Genomic DNA, 14556 nt, shown 5'->3' on the forward strand with positions numbered 1-14556 from the left:
CAAGAGCAGAGTTTCTGACATTGGATGCTGGCCACTAAAACCCAGAGCCTCCTGACCACAATGGCAGCCCCTGTTCTACTACAAGTCCCTGGAGTAATCTGTGGAGGGGGCTGGGGGCTGTGCATCCTGCAGCCACATTCTGCTCAGAGATGGGTATGTTTACTGATGGCCAAGGGCATATGTGTGAATCAAAGTGCTGAGCTATTTCTGTGCCACTTTCTAAGGTAAAGATCCACTTTATCCTTAGCTAAGTATTTGGGAAATCATGAAAAGCCTGTGTTGCCTAGTAGAATGGATGTTTCCATTATATCTGTCAAGAGGTAGATGACTCATCTCCATGGGAAGGATGCCCTAGGCAGTGCTTGTCTGGGAAACCACAGCTTGTGTTTTTATTTGCTTGTGCGGTGAACCCAGGGCCTTATGCACGCAAGGCAAGCATTCTACCAACTGAGCTCTATCTCTAGCCCCTGCAGCTTGATTTTTACAAATTCTCTCTTTCTATACCTTAGCCATTTGGGGTAAGAAAAATACCTTTTAAGAAGGCACTAATAGGTCTGGGGTTGGGGCTCAGCGGTAGAGCGCTCGCCTAGCATGTGCGAGACTCTTGGTTTGATCCTCAGCACCACATAAAAATAAATAAGTGAAATAAAGGTATAAAAAAGGAGGAGGCACTAATAGTCATTATGACTTAAGTTTATAACTGATCCTTGGAATTCATTAAGTTGCAAGGAACTGGAAAAAAACACTTCTAAAGCTGATATCTCATGATTCCCCAGAACCCCTGTGTGATGGATATAAAGGTGAGGTAGACCGATCTTCATCCTGTGGATGGGAAAGGCTTGCAGAGGCTCAGAGTGACATACTACTGCCCCAGAGCTGCTCACCATAGCCAAGACTCCAAGCTACACTAACCTGATGGTAGGCACTTTCACTTCTAAAATTACTCACCTCCTCCTTCCAAAATAGGACCTACTGATGAGAATTTAAATTCATCCCTAAAGACTCAAAATTGTCAGGCTGAACTGGAACTCCAATGGGATACACATATGTCCCACTATAACTTAACTCAAAAGCCTAGAAATGCAGGCTCTAGGGCTCTGAGTTTTCTTGGTAATTTTATCTAAACATGTTTTCCTCTCCCAACCTCAAACATGAGGCTACCATCCCCCTTTCTTTCAGCTCCCAGCTTGCCAACCTCTTGTTCTTCCTTTGATCTTCAAGATCATTTTAAACAGTAGCAGGATAAGAAGCCCAATATCCCTTTATCCATTCACTCACCTATGCAGTCAGTGCTGTCTGTCTACCTGGAGGTCAGGAATGTAGGCATCTCTGCTGGAAGGCCACTTCCCCAGAGATGCAGGGGAAGACCACCATGATGGGAAATGAGGAGGGGACAGCTGGAGCCGAAATGAGGGGAGAGATCAGAGACCATGGAGGAGGAAAAAACAGTGGGACGTGGACACTGAGGGAGAGACCCAGAATGACATGCAGGTTTAGGTTTTGGGTATCTAGGTAAGTGGATGCACCATTCTTGGGATGACAGTGCTGAAAAAATATCTCTTTGTAGTAAGATATCTCTTTGTAGTACTTATTGCCCCCCACCCCCACTCCCCACCCAGTTGCTCTCCCATCATAGTTAATAGCCAAATTGGTTAAAATCATGTATCAGGTAAGAGTACCCCTCACTGAGGGAGGGTTCAAGGGCCCCATCTTGAGTAAATAGCTTTGCTCGCCCATTGTAGTCCAGGCAGTGAATGGCGGCGTGAGCTCTGGGTAAAGAAGGCATCAGCATTTATAAGGAATGTTGGGTGTCTCTGGGAAAATAACTACTCCCTGGGGTCTCAAGTTCTGAGCAGTTCCATCAGTGCTACCTCAACATGCCACAGACATTGAGACATCAAGACAGGGCAGAAACCCTGGGAAAAGGGCAGTTTGTATGGTTGATCAGATGCCGAGGTGAAGCTCAGGCAAGCAGCTGTCCCAGGACAAATCAAAGCATGGTCACTGGAAGCATGGGGACCGGAGGCAGTCTCCATTATGTTTCCTGGCTTGGAACAGGAAAATAGCAAGAGTACATCAGATTGCAGCCAGGCAATTCTAAGATAGATTTTTGCTTGAGGAGTCTCCGCTTTTGCTGAGTGGTAGAACCAAGGAGGACCAGACACCCACCCATATCCATAACCACACACACACACACACACACACACACAGAGAGAGAGAGAGAGAGAGAGAGAGAGAGAGAGAGAAGAAGGAGGAGGAGGAGGAGGAGGAGGAGGAGGAGGAGGAGGAGGAGAGAGAATTTGTGGGAGATCTGTCCATGTGCAGACCTAGAGAAGTCCAAGTTCAAAAAAAACTCAATAGATTCCCATACAAGTGGAAATGCATAATGATCAAAGTTCTACATTATTCTTCACTTTAAGCTTCATACAAACAACAATTGTTCTATTAAGGTTGTATAAAGATACCGTAGCACATAAATACCCCAGTCACATCCTATTTGAATGTTACTCTTTTAATACATAAATTTGAATTAGGGTTTACTCAATGGGGCACAACTTTAGAAGACTGGGAGAGTATTGAACCATGTCAGAAAGAAAATGCTGCTTGCTCAGAGGGCGAGGCCAATAGGAGAGTATTTGGAATCTTAAGATGAGTGTTAGGGATGTAGTTCGACACCTACTGATTATTTTTACTTACAGAGATCATTTAAGCATTTCCATGTATCCATTCATCTGCCGATTAGCTGAGACCAGGATTTCAAATGTATAAGTTAGAAATCATATTGGTAATCATGAGCATCCAATCAAGAGGTATTTTCTCAATTCTAAAATGCTATCTTTATTACTGATATTATTTCTCATATCTACTTCTATTGACAACATATATCCATGTCTTCTTGCCTGTCTGTTAAATTCAGATGAACAGAGAAATCAGAAATCAATTAACTGGTAAATTTATTACAGATAGAAATTCAAATCCAAGGTCAAAGTCCAACCCAAATCTTCATTTGCCAAGAGTTAAAAGAGTGAAGGAATATTACCCAACCTACTCATACTCTCAAATACTGATCTGTGTGCACTTTTCTGAAAGATAGTAACCAGAAGCTAATGTAAATACTTTATTTAATAACAGACTTCTAATATTTTCTGCAGTCTGGACCAATGATTGGCAAACTGTGGCTCATGGGCCATTTTTGGCCCACTCCCTGTTTTTGTAAATAAAGTTTTATGGGAGGATAGACATGACCATTCATTGACGTGCTGTCTATGGCTGCTGTCTGGCTATTATTATAAATTGAGTAGTTACATCAGAGACTTCATGGCCCAGAAGTCTAAAATATTTACTACCTGACTTTCAACAAAAAAGTTTGCTGACATCTAGTCTAGACTCAGAGAAGGAATCACACTTATCACACTAAAGTGAACTGGAGATTTAAAAAAAAAAAAAAAGAATCTGCACCATATTGATGGTTTTAATACAAACTAACATTGGCACATACTGGCTAATCTACTGGCTAATCTAGATAGTTCTCCAATAGTAGCTTGGCTATGGTCCAATAAGTGAAGTTTATCAAGTGAATATAAATAGATAATACAATATAAAGAAGGCAGTAAGTGAACAGAGTTCCTGGGACATATCTCTCATAGAAATAATCCCCAAACAATCATTTTGATAACTTAAACTCAGCAAAGCTATCCTTCAGGAATTAGCAAATATTTTGCATTGTGTGTCATTCAAATCACTATAAGGTAGTACCAGTTTCATTAATTTAAGCCCACAGATGAAATGGATTTAAAATGTGGCCATTTCTCTTAACCTTTTTAAGCAGAAATCAACTGGTTTACAAATGGAAAAACCTATCTGAAAATTAGCAGAAAAGACACCCTCCGTATCACAGAGAAACTACTGGGTTTATATATACAGTCCTACAGAAAAAGTTTATTTTATTATGGTATTTGCTGGTGAATGGATGGAACAAAAGACTATCAATCTAAGTGAAATAAGCCAATCACCCCAAACTAACCTACTCATACTACATTCTCTCTGATATGCAGATGCTCACATACAATAAGGGAGTTAGGAAGGTAAAAATAGAAGCTCATTGGATTAGACAGAGGAAAATGAAGGGAAGGGAGGGGGAATGGATATGGGAAAGACAATAGAATGAACTGGACATAACTTTCCTATGTTCATATATGAATACACAACCAGTGAAACTCTACATCATGTATGACCACAAGAATGGGATCCTAATTTCCCATTGCAATCAGATTTTGGGCTCAGACAGACATTCTAAGAATGCAGAAATATATCAGGTGTACCTAGTGAGTTGTCATCTTCATTCTTTCCCTCCTCTTTCCCTTCCACTCCCCTTTCTTTTTCTTTCCTTCTATCTTAAAACAAGTAAAATAGAAACAACAAAGAATACTAATTGCAATTTAGTTTTATTCTAATTTCTAACTAAACACCATTGTTACTCTTTCATAGAGATAAATATGTATATATGTGTATGTATACACACACACACACTTCACTTCCTTATTTTTGCTTAGAGCTGTATTATGTTGAATTATTTAAATTATTTCAGATCTAGAATTTATTTTGGTTTTTCTTCACTTTTCTCTATGTAATTTATTTCTTATACAACATTTAAAAAGCAATCAATTCTTACTACCATTTATTAGTTTTGAATTGAATAAAGTGGGTTAGTATTTGATCCCACCACATACTTTTTCTCCTCTGCTCTTGGAGCCCAAAATGCTTCCTGCTATGCAGAAGGCCTACTTTCTGCTTATGGCTCATAAAACACCCCTTTATTGTTGGCAAACCACATTGTATGTCCTTATGGATAGGTAAGGCAGACCTTTTACAACCTGGATTGCCTCCTCTGACAAAACTCAGGCTGAAAGAAACAATATTGGGGGAAAATCCAGGAACTCTGATGTACTTTTGTTAGTCCATGAACTTCCCCATCTCCTGGTCTCACAGGAAAAGATCAAAACTACCAAGGAAAATGAGAGTTACATGGGTCTCTAGGATCGGTGGGGTTGGCAACAAATATTCACAAATGAATCCTAAACAGAACCAGGAAATTCAGTGGGTTTCAGAACATCTTCATTACAAAACCAGAGAAAAACCATATCACTCTCTTTCCTCCCTCCTCCCCACTCTGCTCCCTGCAGAGAGACCACAGGAGGTTCATTTTAAGGTCTGATGAATGGTTCAGAAGGTCTGAAGTAGATTACAAGGAGAGTTTACTCATTTGGATTCTATATTTGAACTCCAGGCTCACCCAATTTGTCATGGTTTCTTTTTTTCCTTAAAGAAAAGAAAGTCAGTTGTTTGGTATATAAATCAGCAAAGCAAAATTCTCTCCAGACAGTAAACAATATCTTGAAAAGGCAAAACCCCAAACTTCATAGAACCAAAGGATCCTTTGTCCAGGGACGAGTTGCTGTGGGCCATTTCAAGATAAGTAACAGGGAACCTGTGACCCAGCACTACCCAATTTGACCAAGACCACCATTTTTAGTCTCACCTTGTCTTTTATATTACACCGAGATCCTCTCACTCCCTTTCCACGTTTTGAAAATGAATTTTATAGAATGTTGTTTTAATTAATATGACCTAGCTTCAGTCTTTCAGGGGTTACCTGAAAGATTGGTGAAACCAGAGATGGATGTCACTTGTCCAAAGGTACAGGACATAATCGTCTCAGATCTCCCTTTCTCAAAGTCCCTTTCACACCTGTTATGGTTTAGATGTGGTGCCCCCAAAAGCTCACATATGAGGCAATGCAAGAAAGATCAGAGAAGAAATGATTGGGTTGTGACAGTTTTAACCTAATCAGTGGATTAATCCCCTAATGGGATTAACTGAATGATGACTAGAGGCAGGTGGGGTGTGGCTGGAGGAGGTGGACATTGGGGGCATGGCTTTGGAGTATGTATTTTGATCTGGAGAGTGAAGTCTCTCTCTGCTTTCTGATCATCATGTGAGCTGCTTCCCTCTGCCACACTCTTCCTCCATGATGTTCTGCCTCCCCTCAACCCCTAAGGAATGGAAACCTCTGAAACCATGAGCCTTCAAATAAACTTTTCCTCCTAAAATTGTTCTGGTCAGATCTTCTAGTCACATCAGCAGAAAAGCTGACTGAAACAGTTCCCCTTCAGTAACTCGAAAAAAACTGTACAGGGCCAGCAATTAAAAGATAAAAATTATGGGTGGAAAGAATCTTTTATATTGACTGCCATTAGAACGTTTCAGGTCACACATTAAAGTTTTGATTAAAGAGTGAAACATCTGGAAGGATTTGGCACATTCTAATCAAAATTACTTAACTCAGAGGATGGAAGGCTAACACCTACCGTCACATGGTCAGTTCTATATCAGTTTCTACAGAATTTCATAATCCTCCATCCCGATCACACGAATGCAAAAAAGTGGCCTCAAAAACTGTCATTTAGGGTAATTGGCCAGAAATAGACCAGAGAAGACTGCCAACCCTGTAACCAGATAATTTCACCCACAATCTCATTCAAATTGTCTTGATTGTATTAAAATGTGTTGGGTTTCACGCATTTATTTTCAATGTTTTGTGGATCTTTTATTGAAATGAAAGAAAAGAAACTTTTTTTTTCAACTATAACCCTCTCTCAGATGGTTCCTCTATTTGGCCATTCATTGGTGTTCCTATGGACCATCTACCTCAGAGGCCCTGGCCTGGTTGCACACAATCTTTTCCTTCTGGATAACCAGGTAGTCTGCCAATACAGGCCTGTCTCCTAGGTTCAGGCACAGACAGCTGGAAAGGCATAGAAAGGTAGGCTGCTGACTGGGCTGCCCTACCCCTCACATAATGAGGCACCTGCCTTAGCAGAATCAGAATTTATGGCAGACACATAGGAAAGACACTTGGGAAAAGGAACAATTCCTGACATTAGGTCAGAGGCCCTAGGTATGGGTCTTGTCCACGAGGAATCTGCAGTTAGGAAAGCATATCTAAATCTGAATTTTTCTTTTTATGGATTTGAAAATCTCTGTTATGTTCCACCGAGTAAGTGCTGAATGTATATTCCCTACCATCAAATGGAAATCAGTTCAGATTAACCAATGGAGCTCACCTTTATTTTAAAATGGCTCTGAGACACCAAAGAAAAATAAGTGCTTTGTGTGCTGAGATTTTTCTGCAAATAAAGATACCCACAAGTTCAAACATAGAAATTTGTTGCCATTGGAAAACAAAATACAATCAATACCTTTAAATTACAACTAACACACATTACACAACTGTTCACTTTAATTTGATATAATTTCTTTTAAAAGAGTTCTTCTCATACTTCTGATTATTTGTTAATTATACTTTGTATTTATTTGGAAGTGATTATAGATTCACATGTAATTGTGAGAAATAATGAAGAGAGATGCCACATAGACTTTACATGATATTTTCTAATGGCATGTTGCAAACTATAGTGCAATGTCATAACCTGTGTATCAGCATTGCTATGGTCAAGACACAAAGCAGTTGCTCTTTTATAGCTACACTAACCTGTCCTTACCCTCTCCCCAACCCTAGCAACCACTAATCTTTCTCTATTTCTATAATTCTGTCACTCAAAAAAAGTTGTATGAATGGAATCATACAGCATATTTTTAGGATTGGCTTTTTTCACTCACAAAACTCCTCAAAGCTTCACTCAAAGTGGGGTGTATCAATAGTTTGTTCTTTTTTAAATTGGCAAGTCACATTCCATGGTATAGATATAACATACTTTGTTTAACCATTCACCCACTGAAGGATAACTCAACTGTTTCTAGTTTGGGGAAGCTATTATGGTAAAACTGCTATGAACATTTTCATCTATAGGAATCTGGAAGAGGATTATGGTTAAAAAAATGTTTTGTTTTGTTTTTTGTCCTTTAATTCAATAGAAGGTCCATGAAACGTTGAAAATAAATGTTCACAAATGTACCAATAAGTTTTAATTTCTCTGAGATAAATGTCCAAGATTGCAATTGGTGAATCATATGACAATTGCATACTTAATTTTGAAAGAAATGGTCAGACTATTTTCCAGAAGGGCTGTCCATTTTACATTTCCACCAGCAATGTAAGAATGATTCCATTTCTCCATTACTTCATCATTATTTGGTGTTTACTATTTTATTCATTTTATATTCGATTATAGCCATTCTGTTAAGTGTGTACTTCGTGGTGGTTTTAGTTTGCATATCCCTAGGGATGTTGAACATCTTCTCATGTACTTAATTTCCATCAGCATATCATCTTCGGTAAAATTTTTCTTTGTGGTTTTTGTCCATTTTCCAATTGGGTTTCTTATTTTTACAGTTGAGTTTTGAGACTAGCTTCTATATTATAAATTTGTTCTTTACCAGATATGTGGTTTGCAGATATTTTGCCGCAATCAATAGCTTGTCTTTTCATCCTCGTAGCAAAGTGTTTCACAGGCCAAAAGTTTTGTTTTAATTTTTTAAACAATCTTTTTCAAATTTTCCTTTTATGAGTTGAAAGTTTGGTGTCAGGCCTAAGCATTCTTTGCCTACCACTAGATCCTGAAAATATTCTTTGTTTTTCCAGAGAGTGTAATAGTTTTGTGTGTGTGTATGTGTGTGTATGTGTGTAAACATATATACTTTTTACATTTCATTTAGGTCTCTAATCCATTTGAGTTAAATTTTGTTCAAATTGTAAGATTTAGATCTATGTTACTTTTTGTTTTTGTTGATTTGTTTTCATCTGTGCGTGTTCAATTGCTCCATTGACTTTTGTTGGAAAGGACATCCTTCCTCCCTTTAATTGTTTTTACACATTTGTCAAAAATCCATTGGGCATATTAGTGTGAATGTTGGGTCTGTATTCTCTATTCTAGTCCATTGATCTACACTTATATTCCTCCACTAATGCACATTAACTTGGTTACTGTGATTATATAATAGGCCCTTATCATTGAGTGTTTTTTTTTTACTTCTTTATTTTTTTTCTTCTAGATAATTTTACTTTCTAGGGTTTATACCTTTCTATGTCAATTTTAAAATGTTATTGTCTATGTCTACAGAAAATTCTGGGATTTTGACAGCAATTGGATTAAGCCCACAGATCAATTTGAATAGAACTGATGTCTTTACAATAATGAGTGCTCCCATCCATGAACATGGTCTGTCTATTTATTTAGGTCTTTGATTGCTTTCATGAGCATTTTGTAATTTTCAGAATACACAGCCTATGCATGTTTTGTCTATTACATTATAGTGACAGTAAATAGTATTGCATTTTAAATTTTGGTTTCCATGTGTTTACTGTTAGAACAGGTTGAGTGTTCCTAATGCATGTTTTGTCTATTACATTATACTGACAGTAAATAGTATTGCATTTTAAATTTTGGTTTCCATATGTTTACTGTTAGAACAGGTTGAGTGATCCTAATGCAAAAATGTGAAATTCAGAATTCTTCAAAATTGGACATTTTTTTGAGATTTTGGAGCATTTAGGATTTTGAATCTTCAATTTAGAGATGTTTAATCAACAAACTTATGTAAATATTTTAAAATCTAAAAAAGTCCAAAATCTGCAATACTTCAGTCCCAAGCATTTCAGATAAGGGATATTTGATCTATATATGGAAATGTGATTGGATTTTCTGTATTGATCTTCTATATAAGACTTTGCTGAATTTACCTATCCGTTCTTAGGAGATGTGTGTGTGTGTGTGTGTGTGTGTGTGTGTGTGTGTGTGCGTGCAGACTCTTTGAAATTTTCCATATATACATAACATTGCCTGAAAATATAGATAATTTTAATTCTTCTTTTCTGAACTGCATGCCTTCTATTTCTTTTCTTAGAACATCTAAAACTTGCATATTGAATGAGAGTATGAGTGCAAATAACCTTACCTGTTCCCAGTCTTAAGAGAAAAAGCTTTCAAACTTTCACCAAGTTTGATATCAGATGTAGGTTTTGGTAGGTATTTATCAATTTCAGGAAGTTTCTGTCAATTTCTACTTAGAGATTTTTTTAAATCATAAATGCATGAGTGTATACTAGAATTTTTATGATTTTTTTTCTGAATCAGTGATATGATCATATAATTTTTCATCTTTAGCCTGCTGATACAGTTAATTACATTGATTGATTGACTTGCCACTGCTATTAAACTGGCCTTGCATATCTGGAATAAGCCATACTGGTGATGGTGAATTATTCTTTATATACATCGTAGAATTTGATGTGCTAAAATTCTGTTGTGGATTCTTGCATGTAAGTTCATGAGGAATATTGGTCACTAGTTTTCTTTTTCTGTACTATCTTTGGTTTTATCAGAACAACACTAGCCTTATAAAAGGATGCATGTGGGGGAGAGAATTCCATCTTCTATTTTCCTGGAAGACACATACAAGAGTGGTATTAATTTTTTTTTAATGCTTGGTAAAAATTTTCCATGACACCATCTGGGCCTAGAAATTTGGGGTGGGGGGGTGCGGAGGAGCTTTAAAATTATGAATTAAACTTATTTTAATAGTTATAAAACTATTTCAGTTATCTATTTCATCTTGGTTTGATTTTGGTAGCTTGTGGTCTTTGAAGAAATGGTTCATTTCTTCTAAGTTATTGAATTCATGAATATAAAGTTGTTTATAATATCCCCTTATTATCTTGTTCCTGGCTGCAGGACTATATTGATCCTCATTTCTTTTCTGATATTAGTTGTCTTCTTTTTATTTATGTCAGTCTTGCTTGAGGTTTATCAGTTTTATTCATTATTTTTTTAGAGAGCAGTTTTTGGTGTTATTAATCTTTCCTCTACCATTTTTCTGGTTTTGAAATTAATTTATTTCTGCTCTTTATTATGATTTTCCTTCTGTTTGCCTTGGTTTTATTTTGCTCTCCCTTTCCTAATTTCTTGAGGTAGGAACTTAGATTATTAATTTTAGAACCTTTTTCTTTTTAATGTAAGTATTTAATGCTATGAATTTATCCCTCAACATTGCTATAGCTTTGCTCCACAATTTTTGGGGGGCAGGGGGGAGGATTGGACTCAGGGGCATTCAACCACTGAGCCACATCTCTAGCTTTTGTGTGTGTGTGGTGTGTGTGTGTGTGTGTGTGTGTGTGTGTGTGTGTGTGTTTATTGAGAGACAGGGTCTCACTGAGTTGCTTAGTGCCTCACTGTTGCTCAGTCTGGCTTTGATCTCATGATTCTCCTGCCTCAGGCGCCCGAGTTCCTGTGATTAAGTCATGCTCCACTGCACCCGGCTATGTTCCAGAATTTCTGATATGTGGTCTTTTGTTTATCATTCAGTTTTATACTTTTTAAACTTCCTCTTTGACCCTTAAATTATTTATTAGTTTATTGTTTAATTTCTAAGAGGAGATTTCTCTGCTGTCTTTGGTGTGGACTTTTAGTTTGATTTCATTATTATTAGAATAGATACAGTATACAATTACAAATCTTTTAAGTGTTAGAGATTTGTATTATGATCCAGGATATTTCTTGTCTTGGTTAATTCCATGGGTGCTGGAAAGGAGTATGAGTTCTTCTGCTTTTGGGGAAGGTGTTCTTCTAAATGTCATTGGATCTTACTGGTTGATGGTGTTCAGATTTCCTATATCCTTGCTGACTTTCTGTCAGGTAGTTTAGCAAATGCTGGCTGTGGAATTCACAAGTCACCAATTATAACATACATTTGTCCATTTCTACCCTCAACTCTATTAGTTTTTGCTTCCTGTGGTTTGCAACCCTGTATGTTGATTCAGGCACATTTAGGTTTGTTGTGTTTTCATAAGGAATTGATCCTCTTATCGTTATGGATTGCTCCTCTTTGTCAATGGCAAATTTCTTTGCTCTGAAGACTAACTGGTATTAACATAATTACTCCTGCTTTTTAAATAATTAATGTTTATATGGTACATTTTCTCTTCCTTTTACTTTCAACATACTATGTTACTGTATTTCAAGTGAGTTTCTTGTAGTTCAGCATATGATTGGATCATGTTTATTTGTTTGCATTTTTTCCAAACCACTCAATAAATCTCACTCTGCCTTTTCATTAGTATATTTAGACAATTCACATTTAAGGAAATTAATGATGTATTAAGATTTAAATCTTCCTTTTTTTTCCTATTTATCCTGTTTCTTATTCCTCTGTTTCTCTTTTCTGACATTCCTATAAATTAGTATTTAGATATACCTCTTTGTATTGTTTCTTAGTGATTGCTCTAGGTATTACAATATAAATATGCAATTTATCTTAGCATACTGTTGTCAGTATTTCTACTTCCATTTACATGTAGAAACCTCACTTCTATTTTGTTCCCTTTAACCCCACTCTTTTAAAATATAACTGTCTGAATTATTTCCCCAACAGAGATTGGCACCATATCAGTGTTATTTGCTTCAACAATCAAATGTGATTGGAGAATCTCCTGAGACTTATCATTTCTCTATTTTATGTTTCCTTGTTTGTTTGTTTTTTCTTATTCTACTATTCTTTCTAAAGTTCCAAGCCTTCTTCTGTTATTTTCTTTCTGTTTCAAGTACTTACTCTAGACATGTTTTTAAAGGTAAATCTGTAGGGAACAAATTCTTATAGTTTTCCTTGGTTTGAAGATAGTTTTAACTCACCTTCATCTGAAGAAGAATTAAAGAATTAATTTGAAAGACAGCTAAGAATTAATTCATTCTTTAATTAACTTGTTATTAATTATTTAATATTATTAATTAATTTGTTATTATCCAGTGACAGATAGTGCCACTGATACAGAAACCTGGGTTGATCATTCTTTTCTTTTGGAACTTGAAAAATACTACATTACTTCTTTCTGATGTCCACGGTTTCATGTAAGAAATCTTCTGTTATTCGAATTGGTGTTTCATATAAACAATGTGTCCTTCCTGCCTGGCTACTTTCAAGACTTTTTGTCTAATTATATTTATGATGTGTGTTGGCATGGATTTACCTGGGTTTATCCTACATGGAGTTTGCTTAACCTCTTGAATATGTATATTTATGCCTTTCACAAATTTGGGGGAGTTTTCAGCTAATATATCTTTAAATTCTTATTCAGTCCTATTCTCTGATTTCTAAGGACTCTGATATTATGAAGGCTAACTGTTTTGTTATTATCTCACATGTCTCTGAGACTGTTCATTTTGTCCCAGTCTATTTCCTTTCAGTTTGGGTAATTCCCACTGATCTTTCGTGAAGTTCATTGATTCTGTCTATGGTCATCTTCACTACTATTGAGCTGATCCAAGAGTTTTTTTATGTTGGTGATTAAACTTTCCATTCAATAATATTCATTTAGCTTTATATTGCTTAGATATTCTATATTTTCATTTGTTTCAAGAGAATTCGTAATTGGTCTTGAAGTAATTTTATAATCCCAACATCTGATTCATGTCGATATGGGCTTCTGTTACAATTCTCTTTTCTCATTTATGTCATGATTTTCCTGGTTCTTGGGATGACTAGCAATTATCCTCCTCCTCCTCCTCCTCCTCCTCCTCCTCCTTCTTCTTTTTCTTGTTTGTGTTTCTGGGCACTATGGATTATGTACTATGGAACTCTGGATCCTATTGAGTATTTTTTCTTAGTCAATCTGATGAGGTATAGCACAAGGACCAAGCATGTGTGTGTGTATGTGTGTGTGTGTGTGTGTGTGTGTGTGCGTGTAGGTGGGCCAAAGATCGATTTGCTGTTCAGTCCCACAGAAACCAAGGAGAGTTGATCTATGGTTATTAACTGGTATTTGGCTAGAGTGTGGAAGGCATTGTCACAAAGATTTTTGTGGTCGTTTAGCTAGGGAAACAGATTTTCTTGGAGGTTTTTGTTTTGTTTTTGACTATGCCTGGTATTGATCCTTGGGGGGGGGGGTCTCTAGAATATTCTATTTAGGATATGCGGAGGTTAATAAGGAAATCAGAGAACTCACTTACATGTTTTTAAGTCCCAAGGCCCCTAGATAGGTCATCTTCTCTTTTCCGTCTTTCGGAGTCTTTCCATACTTGTTTGTTGCATTATGCCTAGGGTTTTATTGTTGTAAAGGGAAGGACCTGATTGAATTTTATGGCTGTCCCACATTGGCAGAAGCAGAACTCTAGATTATTTTTTACATTCAGTACTCCACTCCACAATAACTATAAACTCAAAGGAGATTTTAAATAAAATCTTCTCACTTCCTCTAACAAATTGCTTAAATTAATAACACTTCATACCACCAAATATCACACTGCCTTTAGATCTTTGAGGAAGCTCCCTGAAGAAGGCTTGGGTCAATTAAGTATATTTTCTGTTTAATTTTGAAAACAGTGTTTAAAACATTGGAAAACGGGTCCTTACCCAGGCAATGGCCAAATAACAGAAAAGTCTCTACAGAAACCTGATTTTTTCTACCTAAACCTAGAAAAAACTACAAATCAACATTCCCAGGATATACTTATTCTTTGAACAACTATGCCCTTGTTTCTACTTCCTAAAAATAAAATTTTAAGGTGTTCCCCCCCAAAAAAATTGAAGCTCAGATGTTGATTCTCA

General features: G+C 36.7%; 1 protein-coding gene across 2 annotated transcripts in view; it reads right to left on the reverse strand.

The window, feature by feature from the left end:
- The window catches only part of CACNA2D3 (calcium voltage-gated channel auxiliary subunit alpha2delta 3), an 890062-nt gene that overhangs the window by 461957 nt on the left and 413549 nt on the right, over positions 1–14556 (reverse strand). The gene's annotated exons all lie outside the window — the stretch shown is intronic.

Source organism: Spermophilus citellus, assembly GCF_964194105.1.
Source record: "Spermophilus citellus genome assembly, chromosome: 3".
Taxonomy (NCBI): domain Eukaryota; kingdom Metazoa; phylum Chordata; class Mammalia; order Rodentia; family Sciuridae; genus Spermophilus; species Spermophilus citellus.